This window comes from Vigna radiata, unplaced genomic scaffold (genome assembly GCF_000741045.1).
Source record: "Vigna radiata var. radiata cultivar VC1973A unplaced genomic scaffold, Vradiata_ver6 scaffold_253, whole genome shotgun sequence".
NCBI classification, from domain to species: domain Eukaryota; kingdom Viridiplantae; phylum Streptophyta; class Magnoliopsida; order Fabales; family Fabaceae; genus Vigna; species Vigna radiata.
Window position 1 is genome coordinate 79,711 of NW_014544138.1, and position 6,088 is coordinate 85,798.

A 6,088-nucleotide genomic window follows, 5' to 3' on the forward strand; every position below is an offset into this window, starting at 1 on the left:
CGGTTTGTAAGATGAGGTTTGCACCTCACTTATATATTATAAATTGACCTTATCTGTGAGACTTCCAACACACCCCCTTCACACTGAGGTATAGACATCTCGTGCATGACTCGACAACAGGTGGAATAGAAATGCCCAAGAAACAAGAAATATCGCTAAGATAGGCTCTAATACCATGTTAAAAGTGGACTTTAAGCCTAACTCAACCCCACAAAATCGGCTTGTAGCGTGAGGTTTGCACCTCACTAATATATTATAAATTGACCTTATCTCTAGTAAAAGTGGGAATTCCAACATTGTTTGATTGAACTTGGTTGTTTTTTGTTGTTGATACTATGCTACACGTTCATAGTTCATACTTTATAAAATGCCAAAAACTGAAATTGGTTATTTTTTTGCTTTTCAGAGGTATCGTAGAGTTGTAAAAAAGGATCACAATTAATTAAAAAAATAAAAAAAATTGATTAACGTCGTATATTGATAAAATTCAACGTCAATTTAACGTCTTCTAATATGACTTCATTCTCGAATTCGACGTGAAAGGTCCAAAATATTCGACGTTGTACTCTATTTTTGTACTAGTGCTAGAAAATTTATTATTTGTTGCATATGAATTTTTGCTATTAAATTTGGTTCTCATGGTATTATTGATAGTTTTAAAAGTCGTATTGTGGCTAAAGGTTAGATGGATTTTTAGGTTGGATTATGTTAGTATTTTTTCTCTAGTAGAAAGATGACTTTTATTTATTTATAGTCATCGTTGTTATTCAACAATGATCTTTTCATCGACTGGATGCCAAAAATGTGTTTCTTAATAAAGATTTGTAGAAAGAAATTTATATGGAGCAACCTCTAGGATTTATTGCTCAGGGAAAGTCTTTTGGATTGGTATATAGTCTTCACACTACTACAAAAAAATACATAGATAGCGCTTTTTTTTTATCATAGATCGCGCTTTTTAAGCGCTATCTATGTCTGCGCTATCGCTATCTGTTAATAGATAGCGCTTCTAAAAAAAGCGCTATCTATTGATGTTTGACAATAGATAGCGCTTATTTAAATAAGCGCTATCTATTGATTTAAATTTTTCCAAAAAAAAATAATTTTTAATAAAATATTCTAAAAATTATAAAATATTTTTTCAAAAGAAAATATAAAATATTAGTTCTATTATATATAAACTTGTTTTACCTATTGGTTCTATTATATACAAAAAAAAAAATATAAAATATTAAGACAAATATGACAAAAACAAGTCTCAAAAGAATGTTCATTACTTTATGTATAAATAAATTTTTTTGATACAATAACATTTCAAAAGATAATTGTTGAATCGTCAAATACATGTCATGACATGACATTGTTTTATAAGACATATATACAACCCTAACATATATATCCTATTAATACATATAAACATGTACATCACCATTACATAACCTATTAACATGTACGTAAATGTCAATCTTTCCTAACTTCAGTAATTTGATTGTCACGATGTTGTAGATATCTGTAATTAGGACAATACTGCAACAAAGAAAAATAATATAAAATTAGTTAATTAAATTTTTCGTGCAAATTAATTATGACAAAGATAATTTACCTTAGTTGAAATTATTGCCCCTTCACATGTGATAATTTCTTTCATATATATCCCATTTGTACCTATAACCATTTCCATCACCATAACTTATAAGTATAAGTATGTACTAATTGCATGTATTCCTTAACTTCAATAATTTGATTATCACGATATTGTTGACATCTGCAACTACAAAAATACTACAGAAAAGAAAAAACAATATAAAATTAGTTAATTAAATTTTTACAACAAATTGATGTAAAAAAAAAAATGTAGCACACGTGAATCCACATTGATATACCTAAAGCTCTTTCATAGCCATTCTATCAAAATATTTAGCAGCTGAAAGTCATAGCTTGTTGACCAGTTCATGAAGTCAAGATTCCATGCCTTTCTTCATGAACCAAGAGAGAATCCCATTAGAGGAAATTTGTTAATTGATACAAAATGTAGATTATAAATCATTGTACCTGCACGAATGTGGAAATTAAGAGAAGGGGTTTCTCCCCAACTTTTTGATGCCTACCCTGCACAATGACAAACCACTTACACTTTATATGAATGTAAAACAATTATGAGTTTCAAGATCACTCAGAAAGACATGCCTATTTTCTTTTACAACTGCTAATATGTTTCCTTTCACCTATCAACCTGCCCATACTGGTTTTCTTCCACAAAAGACACATGCTTTAATTATAAGTAATTGAAAAGATAGAAAATGAGTATAGACAAAAGGAAAGTGATCTTCACCTGGAGAATAAGCATAACAATAGCAAAAAAAACCTTTGTAACCTCGGTTAAAGAATTAACACTAATTGTGCTAAAATTGAAGTTCGCATCCCACTTGGACATATAGACAAGGATAGGCTACCAATTAAAAAGAAATAACATTTGTTAGTCACTAAACAACGAGCATAAAACTCACAAAAATTATCAAATTAATATAGCAGGGAACTCTTCAATGTACATCAGACCATTAGATTTGCAAATATCGAAAAATAGATCTGCAAGTCAATGAAATAAACTATGCATACGAAGCAATTACACCAAATTACATACAAAAAGGAGCATTTGATAATTACACTAAATTACATACATAAAAGGAGCATTTGATATCATGATAGAACTAAAGTTCACAAAAAGAGAAAATCCATTGAATATAAGTTCATCTAGTCTTGTAAGATAACTAAAGCAAACCTCCCTTAATTCTATATATCCACATATGTCTTCAAGCTGTCGACCAGTTGTGTCATAAGCATCTTATAACAGTTATGCACAAGTTAAATAAAAGTTTTTTATAAACTATAAGAGAATTTCTACAAATTAGTTTATTCTTGATATAATTTTAACATAAAGAGAAGTCAATTTCATTCTTTACTTCTTATTTTTCTTCACAAACTCATCCAAACAAACCCTAAGAAGCATTCAATCAATTTGCAAGCTACCACAAACAAAAGAATCCAATAGGAAAATTACAAATAAACTATGAAAAAGAATTCATTTAAACATGGCTGGTTATCATTCTGATATGTAATGCTGCATAGAATAAAACATTCATAAAAAACCAAAGAGTGGCCAATATATTAGTTTAGAGCGAGAGTGGCCAACCTTCTCCATAAGCACTTCTAGGTGAGAAAAATGAAAAGAAAAAATGCAATAAACTTGTCCGTAACAAAAATTAGGTTATGTATAAGCTAATTTGTGGAAGTTGTCATGTATAAGAACCTTAAGCAAAAACTCGAAGATATTAGTATAGAAATTTTTTTGAAGATTTTTGTTTTTAAAATCCTATACATACAATGATCAATTATAATTATTACTGTATCATCGATATATCTTTATTAATCAACATATTTTCAATAATAATAATACAAACTTCTTATTGGTTTACATTAATAAAAATGTTATTTTCGATAATACATAAGAATAAATAAGTAAAATGAGATCTAACATAACATTCACGTTATTCATTTAAAAAAAATTGTAAATTACGCATACTCAACTTAAAAAAGTAAAATTTGAGTATTCAATATATCAAAACTTTTCTTACTAAAAGTTCAATTGAGAATAACAAATTCCATAAGAAACTTCAAACTCAATTAAACTTTAAATAAAAAATAAATTAAACATAGAAAAAAGTTATAATAACCCAACTAATTTACTAGTTAAATTGGAACATGTTTAACAAATTCTGAAACTCAACTTGACTCTGGTATGATACTAATAAAAAACAAGTCAATTATCATTCTTAGACTTATATGTGTGACACTTATGAGAATCTAATACCCATGTCTTTGTCTTACTGTAGATAAAGTGGGAGCAAACACGACAAGCCATAAATCAAAGAAAAATAAATGCAGGTACTAATGACTAGTTTTTCTATGTGTCCCTAAGGCAACTCCAACATATATATGCCACAAAACTTATGACTCACAACTAACTTTCAATTAGAGAAGATGTCAGCAAGACGCATTGCATTGAGTAGGAAAAACTCCATTGGGTGACTTCTGTCAACAGTGAGATGCCCTGGATCTCTTCCAAAAAGCTTTCTTCAACAGGGAAAAAAACCTACATAATTCATAGCAAGTAATAAAGAGATTGTCATGCTTTGTGGCATTGATGCATACTGCAGACCATAAAAGATTTGTACATTATCCATATATGTTTAGTACTAAAAAATCTAAACCCAGTTTATAATGAAATGACAAGATGTAGCAGAAAAAGTTGGCAACAATTTTCATGGTTATTAGAAAAATCTCACTAAAATTGCATCCTTGTCTTGAATAGTTTACAACAAATTCTGCCACCTATTCTAGAAAACATTTTTTGCTTCTCATTTGAACTCTTATCAAGTCTCCCTTCATTTCTAGTCACAATCCTCAGAGGATGGGCTATTGTGTTGAATACCCGTTCATCTAATGGATGACTACAAAAGGCGAGAAGAAAAGATAAAAATACTTCAAGGTCTTTGCAAGAAAGAAGCTTTGCATCATAAAAAATAAAAAAAATCAATTGTCAAGTGGGAGTAAAAATTGACGGGTGTCAACCAATCATCTCCATAAAAAAAATAAAGTGACATTCACGACTCTACATACCTCTTTAACCATAAGTTTACCCTTGTGTTGTTCTATTGCTTCAGTGCAAGAAGTAATGGCATTGTTGAGAACCAGTATTCCTTGCTCCTGTTCAAACCATAACAAAATACACAAATTACTTTCAATAGCAAGTACTCCCCTCAGTTTTTATTTTCTTGTACGTAGACATCCTTTTAGAAACCATCCACAACAGAGAAATACTGTTTTACCACACCACATTGCCTTCGATAAAATGAAGAGTTATGAAAGAATGGTCATGCGTTCAGGAATGAATCTTATTCGAATGTTATAAAATGCATGGTATACATGACAATCATAGTAAAGGTAAACAATGGACAACCCAGTTCTACAACCTAAATTCCCTAGAGCATGACCTATAAGACAATAATGGCGTCAAAGTCATATCTCAAATATCCAATAATTATATACACTAGAGCTAGGTCATCAAAGGCTTGCTCTTGTTGTACCTCTCCTCGCAGGCCTGAATGTTCTCTTAGGAGACCCTATGCTTGCTGAGATCGATGTAACCCTTTTCCTTGTTGACACAGAGGACTATGACGGGCTCGATGTGCCCCACCTTGATGAGGTTTTTGACGCTCCAAATCCGAAGGCGGGAGAGCTCCGAGAACAAGATCATACCCTCAATGTTGTTGTACTCCAAAAGTGACAAGTAGGCAGCATGTCCGCTATGTTCTTCGCCTGTATCATCATCGCCATGTCCACCTTCAGGTACCTCGCCTCGTACAAACGACATTCTAGGTTCAGACCCATCCTTCGATAATATATCTTAGCGCTGACTTAGGGTTTTCGTGTAGCTCTAGGGGAAATCAAAATGAGAAGAAAAAGTACCTGAGAATCCTATCTTCCATCGCACATGATGAACCTTGGCCCAAGGCTTAGAATGAACCTACAAATTGAAATTTGGAGGACACACAAAGAGAAATTGGAGGGAAATACAAAATGAAATTTGGGGCAGTTTGATGAATACGAAGAAAGTGAAATTGAAATTTTGGGAAAAGGGGAAATTTTTGGCTGAAGCTAAAAAGAACCTCCTAGGGAAAATCGAAAATCTTTTCTCAATTTTTTTTAACGTTTAATAGTCAGTGTTTTTTTTTTTTTAAAATCACTATTTGTTGTAATAAAATACATAGCGTTTGTTTTAAAAAACGCTGTCTATTGATATATTTTAAATTATCAATAAAAATAATAATATTAAATATTTATAGATAGCGCTTTTTCAAAAAGATGCTATTTATTGTCATAGGTTTAGATAGCGCTTTTTTAAATAAGCGTTATCTATTGTTCCGTACACTCATAGATAGCGCTTATTTTAAAAAGCGCTATCTATGACCAATTTTGTAGTAGTGTCACAAATCTTTATATAGCCTACAATAGTCTCTTAAGGTCTAGT

The 6,088-nt window shown here is 30.9% G+C and overlaps 1 long non-coding RNA gene across 9 annotated transcripts; it reads right to left on the reverse strand.

Annotated features, from left to right (window-relative positions):
* Positions 1-1,274: 1,274 nt before the first annotated feature.
* Positions 1,275-5,810, reverse strand: LOC106755380. 9 transcript variants are annotated; one of them, XR_002667100.1, is made up of 8 exons: positions 5,145-5,810; positions 4,678-4,764; positions 4,017-4,150; positions 2,333-2,449; positions 2,053-2,250; positions 1,884-1,976; positions 1,604-1,782; positions 1,275-1,527 (listed from the first exon to the last, which is right to left on the reverse strand). It is a non-coding gene; the product is annotated as an uncharacterized LOC106755380 (long non-coding RNA). The 9 variants fall into 9 exon arrangements; XR_002667099.1 differs by having other exon boundaries at positions 2,053-2,242; positions 5,145-5,809; XR_001375396.2 differs by having other exon boundaries at positions 1,884-1,972; positions 2,053-2,109; positions 5,145-5,804.
* Positions 5,811-6,088: the final 278 nt, after the last annotated feature.